The following is a 14,845-nucleotide window of genomic DNA, read 5'->3' as shown; positions in this document are numbered from 1 at the left end:
ACCTTAGTTTGTGTCGCTGATGGCATATTTTCTTTTAGTGGGTGAATGGATGAGATATATGTTCGGCATTGATCATGTCAGGGCTTATCTTGGAGAGTGTAGCTGCGTTGTTGATCCGTCCTTGACTTTAATTTATTTGGTGTCTGGACTGCTGAGCCGCAATTAAAATGTTTTTTAAAATTCTAAGCATTGAGCGGAATGAGATTATTCTAGCTCTTTAGCTCACATGCTTATTCTTGCCCTTCTGATTGCGATAACGATATGCTTGGGATGTTTGTATGGGAAAAATCTTCAAGAACCATTGGATGGAGTAGACGAGCTGAGAGGCGCTCCGTTTCCGACGTGCTACTATCAAGTCTTCAAGAAATTTATTCCAAGTGACATTCTTTGAACCATCTTATGACTCTTGGATTGTTGTATGGAATGGGATGCGATGAGCAGTCCCCATTTACACTTTAGATCCGATGGCGTGGATGGATATGTGAAAATATCTCTGTGGCGTACTTGTGGAGGGGAAGAAATCCTCATCAAATTTGCGACTCTCTGGTTGTCTATCTTCTATGAGATGGAGAGATTTTCGATGGTGAGGGGATCTTATGCAAACCTTCAATCCTCCAAGTATGATTCACGTGATTCTTCGTATACAGGTGTGCTTCATGCAACAGTCAATGCGAATTTTCTTGTTTGTTGAAGAATCTCGAAACATTCACAGGAAATGTAGTTCTGTTTTACTTTTGATCATCAGGCGAGTCCCTTGATAGCAATCATGCAGCTGAGGGGCGTCGTATCTGGCTTTTCTCTGGGGTGATACAGCCATAAGTATCTCTGGATCTTCTTTTGGGGTCTTTGATGCACATGTACGACTTCATGTTGATAAATTCCTGCGGCTCGTAAATCTTTGACAGTGATGATGCTGATATCGTAAATAACCTGGTTGAGGGACGTGAAGGTATCCTGTGCTGGTAGTCCCTAGGTGTAATTATCCTAAGCCTATTTTCTCCTGAAACATGTACTTCCATTGCATTTGCTGGTAAGATGGTTGACGAACTGACGAAAGTGGCAATCTTTTGGATCCGTCATTTGTTAACCAATGGGCGGGAGTCGCACTTGATAAACCTGTATTGTATCCAAACTTCTGGCAGCCCATGTACATTGGAAATCTAGAAACACCGAATCTGACTTTGTCGGCGACGTGGTTGTTGATGCGTAACTTCGTGCAGGCCTTTGTTAGGCGGTGCTGAGTTCTGAGTAGGTGATGTGGCAGACCTGATGCGGTTGGTCTGTGTGGCTTGCTGAGGCGTAACTTTCCTCTTTGATTCTTTATTGATAACGATACTTATGAATGGCCAATCCAAATACTGGTTGTTGGTCAGGCGCGTTCCATACGGGGAGATGATATCCTTACGCTACATCTTTCAAGAGTGATGAACTTGTCACGGTTATGAGTTATGACTTCTTGTGTGACCGTCTCTTCTGGTTGGAAGAGGTCCTTGACAGTGAATGTATTTCGTGTTGAGCCTCAGTCCCAAGTGTGCTTTACACGGTTCTTTCTTATATGGTCGGTGGTTGACCATGATAAAGATATCAAAATCTTGCCTCCATACTGGTGACTCTATTACTTCCACTATGAGAAACTAAAATATGCAGAAGTTCGGATTACCTATATCTGTAGTGGTTGTTTCTATGGTGAAGCTCTGGCTGGTATCAACAAACGAGCATCAACGGTTCTTGACAGCAACTGTGATCAAAAGAGACTGCTTTTTTCATGGAAACAAACAGGTTGGCTGGAGCTTGGCTGACAGGGAGGAATGGTGGCTACAGACACGGCAGGGAGAGGCGTAGTGATGGTGGTCACGGGATTTGGTAACCACAACCATGAATCCTGGATGAGTGGAAAGGCATAAGTAGGGGTAGCTACGTCCACGAGCTTTAATTAGGCGAGCATAAAGTAGTTAATATTGCGTATCAGTATCGTATCGGGCGGGTCCTATACACCTATACAAAAGTTTTTATCGGCTATACATTCACTACACCAAATTGAGCGATTAGCAACGGTAGCTGGCAATTGCAAAACGGGGTCGCAACAATTCAGCTCTGTTACGAAAGTCGATGTTGCAATTTTTCGCAACAACTATCTTTCCGTTGCAAATTTTCAGTCGCAAGAGTTCAGAACTGTTGCAACCTCAAAACTTCGCAATTGTTTCAAAACTGTTGCGAATTGGTAAGACACAACTGTTGTAAGCTGTTGCTACTTGAAAGATCGCAACAGATTATAACAATTACGAATTTTTTTGCAACGTCAAAAGAATAGTGGTTTTGACCGGTCAAAACCAGCGTTCCCAGTAACAAAATCGAGTTACCCCTGTTTATTTAGAAATCAGATTAATCCAAAAAAAAATATTTTTTTTTAATGTTAATTCACCATAATATATCATGATTGAACTCCATACACACTAAAAGTAAGAAACACATCATTACGTATAGCTAGAAACATTTCTTGTCCCAATGACATACAATTTCTGTGCGTAGTATCAAAAGAATGATATACAATAAAATGATGAACATAGAGAAGAACCTTGAACTTTTCCAAAGATATTCGTTAAACTTCCTGCCTAGTCTCTGACATCAAGCATGCGAGACCACTTACTTATCAAAGTTTATCCTTAGATTTCTTTAGGTGCACCAATTTCTCTCGCACACTGCAAAAAAATGAGCTGATAAAACACTAATTCACCCTACATGTGCCAATTGTAATAAGAAAAACTATGAGCATCCAGACGCCCCAACCACGCATGATCAGATATATGCATAGTACTCGGAACACTAGGATAATCTCAATTCATAAATAAATGCAACTGACAACAAGTAATTAAAACTATAAAATTTATGGAGGATCATGAGATAGGAGACCTAGTTTACAGTTGGCAAAAAAATCCCAACAAAACATAACGAAAAGTTTTAAGAAATTACCAGTCGTGGCTATGTCCACAACAAGAATCCCAAAAACTAAGCTCCAGGATTGTCAAAATTTTCAGTGTCTATAGAATTTTCATGTCGACCTACGCGAGCTAGAAAGTTCTTCAACACGTGTGCAATCAATAGGTAAATTCAACATTAGGAGTTGAAATAAATGGGCATCTTTTGGTATACAAATATGATATAGGTCAGATTATACCAAACAGATAGGTATGATTAGATTTCTGGAACATAAAAGAAAATGAAAACAGTAGATATGCAAAAGAGAAATGAAATCCAGTAAAACAGGCCAGCCACTATTACATCAATTAGTAAGGTTGCGTACATTACTTCACAATGACAAAAGCTATTAGAATAAATGTTGCAGCCATGTGGGCTGAAACATGAACAAATCCAATAAAACAGGTCATCCAAAAAAATAAAATTCGAAATAATCTATTAAGAAAAATGTAAACTCGTATCATATGGCGTACATGAACTATATAAATGTCAAATTATCTGTACTACTAATTCACATATGCGCACACAAGAGAACTTTAAACAATCAATCATTGGTAGAAGAGACGTACCACTTTTAATATGTCCTTATCCACCTGCATTAACTCATACACTGTAATGTAGTAGTCGAGATCGATTATAGAATCTGAGATAAAATGTTTCCACCTTTACTTTCCCATCCTTGTATCTTGCCATCTGTTGAAAGATCTTCAAATTCAGTTTCTACCTGCATTAAGCCGATCGTACATCAGTTAAAAAAAAAGTCTATTGCAAAGAGATTTCAAAGATAATAAACCTGTAGAGGAGAGCACATTCAATACAAAATAACAAATCAAGTGGAACTAAAATTGCTGAAATTAAGATGATTGCTGAAATTAAGATGTATAGAGTGCAGAAAAAAAACATTTATGTCGGAGAAAATAAAGAAAATACAAGAACGAAGATATACTCGTACACAAATTCCTGCAATAAAAGAAGTTGGGGAAGGAACCTTGCTATTGAACTCCACATGTGGTTCTTCTTCCAGCAACTCCTCATACTCTCCGTATACATCCAAAGCACGAGAATTTGGATGGCGCATGTGAACAATGCAAAAAAGATGCAACAAGTACTAACAAACGCATCAAACTTATAACAAAAAAAAAAAGAAAAAGACTTGAACAAAAAGATTACAGTGTCAAAAGTACCTATATAAATGATGATCTTTATAAAAGCGAAATCAAAGCACCTCTTCTGGATCCATAAGTTCCGAGAATACAGTGTAAGTGTCTTTCCTGCATAAAAAATAGAAAGAAAACCATTAACAATCACTTAAAGATCCAATACATAATTAAGTGGGAAAATTAAAAACAAAAGTAAGGCCAAATCTTTATGCATCACATCAGATACCACCAATTCTTGCTCCTCCCTCTAAACCTGACTGTATACTGAAATCGGATAAAACCCAATCTCCTTAACCTATTAGAACTTTTATTCATACTTCAATCACCTCCACTGATCCACAAAATCAACACCAGCAAATTTGTAATTCTTCTCTGTTTGCATCAAAACTTCTCCTCCATCACCGATGTCATCTTCTCATCTTGATTTCTCGGCATCACAACAAACCCATCTATGATTCCATCATAACATCTCCTTTTCCCTCTTCTTAAAAATCGAACCAGAACAGAACCCTAGTTCTTGGCTTTAAATTTTTATCCAAAACCCATCCGACTCATCCACCTTGCTGTAGATATCAAACTCGAATCGAACCAAATCTTCCACGGCGACCATTAGGTTTTGAGTTTATGGATTTTGCAGACAGAAAGAGATCTCTAAGGCTTTGAAAGAAAATAGGGAAAAGGATTTGGGGGTTTATGATGTTGATGATAATGATGGTGGTGGTAGCAAAAAGGGGAAGAACGAACTTCAATTATCAGGGTTTCATCAGGGTTTCTCAGGGGGAGCGAGAAAGAGGAGAGGTAGAGAAACAATGAATGGATCGATAATAATAATAATAATAGAGATAAGATAACCGAGTCAGACTTTCCAGTATCTGAATAGTGAGTCAGTTTTAAAGTGTAGGCAACCACACTAGTTTTTCGCACGCGTACAAGTGGGTTTAGTTGCGAATCGCAACTGGGTTGTTGCGAGTTTCGTAACTGTTTTCCGCTGTTGCGAATGTTTTGCAACTGAAATTTATTAACAGAAAATTCGCAACAGCTGATAAGCTGTTGCTAATCTGAGTTGCTAATCCCGATATTTGGTGTAGTGATTATTAAAATTATAATTTCAAAAATCTATAAAAATCATAATAAAAAACAACAATAATCATAAACATTTCTCAAATTTCTAAAATAAGAGGCAGTTAACATACATTCTCATTAACTCAATTTCCTAGAAATTTCCTATACACAATCAAAACTTAATGCTAACACTATAACAAGTTAAGGGTTGTAGGAAAAATTATCAAACAAAGAAGGAAATCAGTTTGCCGCACCATTAATTATTTATGGATCAATCTGTTTTCACTACACCATTTTTAGTGATTAGTAACAGTGTATTTCAGTTGGAAAGAGGGGTTGCAACAGTTTGAATCTGTTACGAAAGTAGATGTTGCAATGTTTCGCAACGACACCTTAGCCGTTGCGAATTTTCATTTTGCTACGTGAATTTGTCGCAACAGTTTAAAACAGTTACGAAATTAGGAGGTCGCAATAGTTTGAAACAGTTGCTAATTTTTTGCAACATCAAAAAAATGGTGGTTTTAACTGGTCAAAATCTGGTTTTGACCGGTCAAAAACCAGGCTCAAATTAAAGTTTCCTGTAACAAAATCAAGTTACCCCTGTTCATTTGGGAATCTAATTAATCCAACAAAATTATCAAAAAAAATTGAAATTGAATTAACATTACTAACTGACTTCATTTTACGAGTTCAACAAACTACAATCTCTTCCAAATGTGAAAACAATTTTACAAAAAGATTGACTTTCTTGGTGGTTCTTGTGGACACGGATCATACTAGGTTCATTCGGCTAAAATGCAACAAAACACACACAAAAAAAAAAGCTTATAAGTAAACAAAATCGACAAATCAACAAAAGAAGAAAAACACTTCAATGAGAGATTGATTGATTCCTTGCATAATCTTCTGACTGCAAAGTCACTCTTGCATAAACCTCATCGGCTTCTTGTTCAGCCTACACAAAAAATATTCAAAGTCCAATTAGCATCATAATAGACAATATAACATAAAAAAGATCTAAACATAGATTAGAACCAAGACTAATACATGCCAGTAATTCGATATGAACAACTCGACAAAGAATCTTGAAGGTAGAGTAAACATAAAAATTCTCTGAACTAATTATTTATTTGTTGATGCTTCTAACTATAAAAACAAAATTCTTCATTAAAGGATTGAACGGTGAAAAGCCAGAAAGTGAAATTAGAATAGAGAAAAGCAAAAGAAGTTACACTAGACACTAGGATTCATATTTAGTGCTAATTTCGACCCTTGGTCCATTTGATTGATAGGTTGGATAATTACCTGGAAAGGAATACCGTGTTTCAGGAACTACATTTTTCTTCTCAAGAACCACCACTGTCCTTCCAACAACATCAAGATACGAGTAACTTGTCTGCAAGAATTCCACAAAGATACAATGTTTTAGATATGGGTGATTGAGTACATTTCTCATGGTATAGTCAACAAAAATACGCAAATGTATAGCAACTCTTAACAGTAAGTCATTAATGAAGAAATACCTCGAGATGTTGATCAACTGGAAAAGGAACGATTTCAGAAGGATCTTTTTATCCCTCGGGTAGCACCACCTGATGCATAACGTATATACAATCAACCAGTATGTAAAACAGATAATTGTACGTTTTTCATTTCCATATCACTTAATAGATCATGGATGAAAGGATCCGGTAAAAATAAAATTAAGAGTCTAACACAACTATGATATTATTTGTACCTTCATGGTAAATTTTTCAACTACGGTGTTAACAAGGGGACATCCGAAACTGAAGTTAAGGCAACGCTTGCCATCATCCGACTCAAAAAGGAAGTCCTCTAATGGTAGTCCATACCCAATAACGGAAGTGGCTTTCCATCCTCCAAACAATGGATAACGTGGCTCTATTTCAAGCTCGGACTGAAACAGAAAATTCCAGTTATAGTGATTTATAAAGAACCCCATGAAACAATTTCTTAGTAAGAAATTTGTGTAGTACATAAGTGTAAGATGTTTAAAAAACCTTTGAATTACTAGTACACAAGTGTGATGTGATAGTAGACGGATTGCACTCGAGGGGATAGTCTTGCAATTAGCTGCTTAAATGAAGATACACCACTAATCGATGGCCTAGATTGATATTCAACCCTGGAAGAATGAAGAGTTCAGAGGATCATGACAGATAACAATTTAGAAGTAGAAACAATACAAACATCCGCAAATCAACAATGTTTCAAAATATTAGAAGACTTCATAGGATGTCAGATTATCTGGTTTCATGAAGTAAACATGCCATAAAACGATAAGCTAAGTACATTTACGGTGCAATAATTCCACCAATACTTACACGAGAAATGATACGAAAACCTTACTATGAACTAATAACTAACCTTGAGAAGATGACCTTATGACGTGCACCAGCATGGGCCAGAGCATAGTGCTTTGTAATTTGTAGGCTTCCCCGGTGAGATATTTCAACCTCATGTACAAGTTCCTCAACAACCGAAAATGGACTGTTATTCTCAAAGTGAACAAGTATTGGAGAATATGAATATAAGGAGTACGGTTATCATATTGCCCATACTTGGTCTCTGCACCAGCACGGTTAGTAGGTTTAACTCTCGTAAAATATTCAACCTTATTGCTTGGAGTTTTAACAAATGTTGTCTGTTCCTTAACATGATAAGGTGATAAAATAATCGCACTATCACGGAAATACACAAACTGTGGTTCTGATTGTCTGATCTCTTCAGGAAAGGGTTCTAACGAACGTGTTAGTACATAAAGCACTTCGACAGTGACGGTTTCACCAGGTTTTAATGTAATGTACCAAATTATCTCAAAGTTTTACCAGAAAACAAAAAATGGATGAAGAATGGATAATGAAAATCAGTTTAGAGATGACGAGTCTTTACTTGCTCCATATGGCCTTGAGGAAAGTAAGAAACCCTTTCACCAACATCAACAAGAGGACCAGTACAAGCTCTCCATAACTCTGAATATAGATCATCACATCCATAACCTAGATAAATCCAACCAAACTCAAAATCAAACAATGTCAAAATAGACACAAAGTGAAACTCAGAGAAACGAGAAGCTTTATTTCTAATTTATGAATCAAAACCTAGAAAATTTAAGAGAACCCCATTATCAGAATCAGAAAAATGAGCCTTCTTTTCTAATTTCTAAATCAAAACCCAGAAAAATTAAGAGAACCTCATTAACAAACACAAAAAAATTAGCTATATTTCTAATTTCTGAATAAAACCTAGAAAAAATAAAACCCATTTATCATTAAAATCAAAATCTCACCTATATTTTGTACTTCCCCAGAGCTATTATCAAACAGAAACGCCATTAAAACCAGTAAACCACCACCACCACCTCCTTCTCTCTCACAACAAAAACCAAATAAATAAGTAATAAAAACCCTAAAAATTTAAGAAAAAATCGCAATAACAAAAAAAAAAAAAAAGAGCTCAATTGCTTGATTATATGTTCTCACTCAAAAAAGGCTAAATCTAAAAAAATATCACAGAATACTAACCACCACCAATTGATTGCAGAACGTTGATTAAAGCTTTAGAGTAACCAATACATCAATAAGATTACCCCCTATCGTAAATATCAACAGCTACAACCTAGAAACATGATAACAATAGAGAATGTTATCATCCAGGCCAGATCTACTAGTTCATCAGAAACGTCACATCTGTTTAAAGTAAATATAGGCTTAGGGGTTAGATTTTGGCTTTCAATTTGATAGATAGTCATCCAAAAGATGCAGCAAACAGTGATGAAGAACCTAAGTTTTCATTTGAACGATTTGAATCAAATGATTTTATTATTTTTTCTGAAAGAGGTGAGATCGAGAGATAGAAAGTTGATTAGAAATGATTTCCGCTGAGAGATGATAAACAACATGATTTAAACTGGGTTTCATATGGTTTCCGCTGAGAGGATAATGAGGGAGAAAGTATTGAGGCAGAACGAGAGAGAGAAGGTAATGAGATAGAGAATGAGAGGCTGTGATCGATAATAAAAAAGATAGAGAACCGAGTCAGCTTTTCCGAGTATCTGAATGGGCTGCATAGTGAGCCAGCTAAAAGTGTGGGCAGGAACACTCATGAGTCGCACACATACAACTCCAATCTGTTGCGAATCGCAACAAAAATCACAAGTTGCGATTTTTTTAACAAAGATGAACTGTTGCAAAATTTTCGCAACTGAAATTCGCAACTGAAAATTCACAACAGGGATAAAGCTGTTGCGAAATCTAGTTACTAATGATAGATGTCTAAAACACCTTATTTACTATGTAGTAGTTATGCTTTCTTTCCTATTTTTTCTTGTGAATTTTGTATTTTACGTTTGTTTTGAGTGTTTTAGGTATTTTGGAGTCGCAGGGAGGAAAAGAACGTAACTTGAATCATTGTTTTGTAACGAAGAAGGATTCCTTGATCTAATCTCTATTATTGATTTCAACTTTATCTTTTTAATTGCTTTGTTTATTCTTTTACTTTATAAAATCTAAATCCCCCCTTTTTGTGACAACTAAACAACTAAAACCTCTTGCTCCTCGTGGGAACGAACTTGACTACACTATATTACTTGTTAATTAAGTGGAAAAATATTAATTAATTTATTGTGGTTACGACACGCATCAAATTTTGGCGCCGCTGCTGGGGAGCAGCGGACGATTTTTAGTTGTTTTTATTTTATTTTATTTTTGCTTTATTCTGGATTTGTTAGATTTTATATCGTATCTAACTTAGTTTTTTAGAATCTTATTTCAGGTACCAGTTTTCCATGTATCACTACGGGAAAAATATACATCTACAACTGGAGATTTACAACACTTCGCTATACATCGTAGAAATTCCTATGTTTTACAACTGGTTTCAAAGGAAGAGTTGTCGTATATCATCACTACCAACCCTTAGGAACAAGGGGTTGCGCTAAGAAAACAAACGACAACTCCTTTAGCAAAACTGTTGTGACGACATTTAGGTATAACAACTTTGTTTCATAAGTGTAGTGATTTAGCCTATCACAATTCTCACAAGTGTTGTTGAAGAACACAAAAATATGATAATGAAAAATACGTTAGAGGGGAGATTCGAACATGAACCTAATGCATGGATGTCTAGCTCATGAACCATCCTTACAGTTCAGAAGTTTAGGTTTTTTTTTTTTTAATAGAAACGTATAACAACACTTATAAGTGTTGTTGAAGTTAAAATATAGAATGTGGGAAAAAATGAGGTTTGGGGGATTCGACGGCCAGGTTTCGATCTTGGATCCGGGTACGCATACAATATGCAGAAATATGATTTTTTTAATGTTTCGTAGAATATCTCGAAGGAATCTTACCTGTAAATGGAATATTCTGATGGAATCTTATCTGTAGATTGGTGAATTCATCGTTCCTATAAAGTTTTCGACTTATAATAGTCCACTCGCGACCAACTATCGAGCTCAGAGCCTGGTTCAGTGTCTAATTTGTGGCGTGTTTAAGGTTTCGGAGAATATTCCGATGAAATCTTACTTGTAGATGGGTGGATTTATCGTTCTTACGCAGTTTCCGACTTATTGTATTCTACTCGCGGCCAGGTTTTGAGCTCGTAGCCAGGTTCAATGTCGAAGTTAAAAATTTGTGGTGTGTTTAAGGTTACGGAGAATATTCCGATGGAATCTTAGCTGTAGATGAATGAATTCATCGTTCTTAGGAAGTTCAAACCGACATTGAGCTTCAAATTTATTGATTCGATGATGTATCATGCTAAGTTTGAAGTCAAAACTCTCCCAGAGCTTCATGATTCATAGTTTCTATGTCGTTATGCCATATTTGAAGTTCGAATCGACTCTGAGATTCATATTTATCGATTTCGATGATGTATCATGCCAATTTTGAAGTTAGAACCCTCCTGAAGCTTCATGATTCATAGTTTGTTTGTCGTTATACCGAATTTGAAGTTCGAATCGACATTGAGATTCATATTTATCGATTTTGATGATGTATCATGCTAAGTTTGAAGTCAAAACCCTCCTGTAGCTTCCTGATTCATTGTTTGTATGCCATTATGCCACATTTGAAGTTCGAATCGACACTGAGCTTCATAATTATCGATTTCGATGATGTATCATGCCAAGTTTGAAGTCATAACCCTCCCAGAGCTTCTTGGTTCATAGTTTTTATGTCGTTATACCATATTTGAAGTTCAAATCGATACCGAGCTTTATATTTATCGATTTCGATGATGTATCATGCTAAGTCTGAAGTCAGAACCCTCCCAGAGCTTCTTGGTTCATAGTTTCTATGCCGTTATACCATATTTGAAGTTCGAATCGACTTTGAGCTTCATATTTATCGATTTCGATGATATATCATGCTACGTTAGAAGTCAGAACTCTCCCGGAACTTCATGATTCATAGTTTCTCTGTCGTTATACCATAATTGAAGTTCGAATCGACTCTAAGCTTCATATGTATCGATTTCGATGATATATCATGCTATGTTTAAAGTCAAAACTCTCCCGGAGCTTCATGATTCATAGTTTCTATGTCGTTATACCATATTTTAAGTTTAAATCGACTCTGAGATTTATATTTATTATTGATTTCGATGATGTATTATGCCAAGTTTGAAATCAGAACCCTCCTGGAGCTTCATGATTCATACTTTATTTGTCGTTATACCTAATTTGAAGTTTGAATCGACATTGAGATTCATATTTATTAATTTCGATGATGTATCATGCTAAGTTTGAAGTCAGAACTCTCCCGAAGCTTCATGATTCATAGTTTCTATGTCGTTATACCATATTTGAAGTTCGAATCTACTCTGAGATTCATATTTATCGATTTCGATGATGTATCATGCCAAGTTTGAAGTTAGAACCCCCCCTGAAGCTTCATGATTCATAGTTTGTTTGTCGTTATACCGAATTTGAAGTTCGAATCGACATTGAGATTCATATTTATCGATTTTGATGATGTATCATGCTAAGTTTGAAGTCAAAACCCTCCTGTAGCTTCCTGATTCATTGTTTGTATGCCATTATGCCACATTTGAAGTTCGAATCGACACTGAGCTTCATAATTATCGATTTCGATGATGTATCATGCCAAGTTTGAAGTCATAACCCTCCCAGAGCTTCTTGGTTCATAGTTTTTATGTCGTTATACCATATTTGAAGTTCAAATCGATACCGAGCTTTATATTTATCGATTTCGATGATGTATCATGCTAAGTCTGAAGTCAGAACCCTCCCAGAGCTTCTTGGTTCATAGTTTCTATGCCGTTATACCATATTTGAAGTTCGAATCGACTTTGAGCTTCATATTTATCGATTTCGATGATATATCATGCTACGTTAGAAGTCAGAACTCTCCCGGAACTTCATGATTCATAGTTTCTCTGTCATTATACCATAATTGAAGTTCGAATCGACTCTAAGCTTCATATTTATCGATTTCGATGATATATCATGCTACTTTTAAAGTCAGAACTCTCCCGGAGCTTCATGATTCATAGTTTCTATGTCGTTATACCATATTTTAAGTTTAAATCGACTCTGAGATTTATATTTATTATTGATTTCGATGATGTATCATGCCAAGTTTGAAATCAGAACTCTCCTGGAGCTTCATGATTCATACTTTATTTGTCGTTATACCTAATTTGAAGTTTGAATCGACATTGAGATATATATTTATCAATTTCAATGATGTATCATGCTAAGTTTGAAGTCAGAACTCTCCCGAAGCTTCATGATTCATAGTTTCTATGTCGTTATACCATATTTGAAGTTCGAATCTACTCTGAGATTCATATTTATCGATTTCGATGATGTATCATGCCAAGTTTGAAGTTAGAACCCCCCTGAAGCTTCATGATTCATAGTTTGTTTGTCGTTATACCGAATTTGAAGTTTGAATCGACATTGAGATTCATATTTATCGATTTTGATGATGTATCATGCTAAGTTTGAAGTCAAAACCCTCCTGTAGCTTCCTGATTCATTGTTTGTATGCCATTATGCCATATTTGAAGTTCGAATCGACACTGAGCTTCATAATTATCGATTTCGATGATGTATCATGCCAAGTTTGAAGTCATAACCCTCCCAGAGCTTCTTGGTTCATAGTTTTTATGTCGTTATACCATATTTGAAGTTCAAATCGATACCGAGCTTTATATTTATCGATTTCGATGATGTATCATGCTAAGTCTGAAGTCAGAACCCTCCCAGAGCTTCTTGGTTCATAGTTTCTATGCCGTTATACCATATTTGAAGTTCGAATCGACTTTGAGCTTCATATTTATCGATTTCGATGATATATCATGCTACGTTAGAAGTCAGAACTCTCCCGGAACTTCATGATTCATAGTTTCTCTGTCATTATACCATAATTGAAGTTCGAATCGACTCTAAGCTTCATATTTATCGATTTCGATGATATATCATGCTACTTTTAAAGTCAGAACTCTCCCGGAGCTTCATGATTCATAGTTTCTATGTCGTTATACCATATTTTAAGTTTAAATCGACTCTGAGATTTATATTTATTATTGATTTCGATGATGTATCATGCCAAGTTTGAAATCAGAACTCTCCTGGAGCTTCATGATTCATACTTTATTTGTCGTTATACCTAATTTGAAGTTTGAATCGACATTGAGATATATATTTATCAATTTCAATGATGTATCATGCTAAGTTTGAAGTCAGAACTCTCCCGAAGCTTCATGATTCATAGTTTCTATGTCGTTATACCATATTTGAAGTTCGAATCTACTCTGAGATTCATATTTATCGATTTCGATGATGTATCATGCCAAGTTTGAAGTTAGAACCCCCCTGAAGCTTCATGATTCATAGTTTGTTTGTCGTTATACCGAATTTGAAGTTTGAATCGACATTGAGATTCATATTTATCGATTTTGATGATGTATCATGCTAAGTTTGAAGTCAAAACCCTCCTGTAGCTTCCTGATTCATTGTTTGTATGCCATTATGCCATATTTGAAGTTCGAATCGACACTGAGCTTCATAATTATCGATTTCGATGATGTATCATGCCAAGTTTGAAGTCATAACCCTCCCAGAGCTTCTTGGTTCATAGTTTTTATGTCGTTATACCATATTTGAAGTTCAAATCGATACCGAGCTTTATATTTATCGATTTCGATGATGTATCATGCTAAGTCTGAAGTCAGAACCCTCCCAGAGCTTCTTGGTTCATAGTTTCTATGCCGTTATACCATATTTGAAGTTCGAATCGACTTTGAGCTTCATATTTATCGATTTCGATGATATATCATGCTACGTTAGAAGTCAGAACTCTCCCGGAACTTCATGATTCATAGTTTCTCTGTCATTATACCATAATTGAAGTTCGAATCGACTCTAAGCTTCATATTTATCGATTTCGATGATATATCATGCTACTTTTAAAGTCAGAACTCTCCCGGAGCTTCATGATTCATAGTTTCTATGTCGTTATACCATATTTTAAGTTTAAATCGACTCTGAGATTTATATTTATTATTGATTTCGATGATGTATCATGCCAAGTTTGAAATCAGAACCCTCCTGGAGCTTCATGATTCATACTTTATTTGTCGTTATACCTAATTTGAAG

General features: G+C 35.8%; 1 long non-coding RNA gene and 1 pseudogene across 3 annotated transcripts; both read right to left on the bottom strand.

The window, feature by feature from the left end:
* Positions 1 to 2,454: 2,454 nt before the first annotated feature.
* Positions 2,455 to 4,917, bottom strand: LOC113362124. Of its 3 annotated transcripts, none has more exons than XR_003365560.1 (4): positions 4,354 to 4,917; positions 3,965 to 4,247; positions 3,546 to 3,700; positions 2,455 to 2,699 (listed from the first exon to the last, which is right to left on the bottom strand). It is a non-coding gene; the product is annotated as an uncharacterized LOC113362124 (long non-coding RNA). The 3 variants fall into 3 exon arrangements; XR_003365559.1 differs by having other exon boundaries at positions 4,363 to 4,917; XR_003365558.1 differs by having other exon boundaries at positions 3,965 to 4,917.
* A 1,199-nt stretch (positions 4,918 to 6,116) lies between these two features.
* On the bottom strand, positions 6,117 to 8,120 carry LOC113360667 (annotated as a pseudogene).
* Positions 8,121 to 14,845: the final 6,725 nt, after the last annotated feature.

The sequence above is a fragment of the Papaver somniferum genome, chromosome 3 (assembly GCF_003573695.1).
Source record: "Papaver somniferum cultivar HN1 chromosome 3, ASM357369v1, whole genome shotgun sequence".
Lineage (NCBI taxonomy): Eukaryota > Viridiplantae > Streptophyta > Magnoliopsida > Ranunculales > Papaveraceae > Papaver > Papaver somniferum.
The sequence above is the reverse complement of the archived record's forward strand: the minus strand, read 5'-3'. Positions and strand labels throughout refer to the sequence as shown.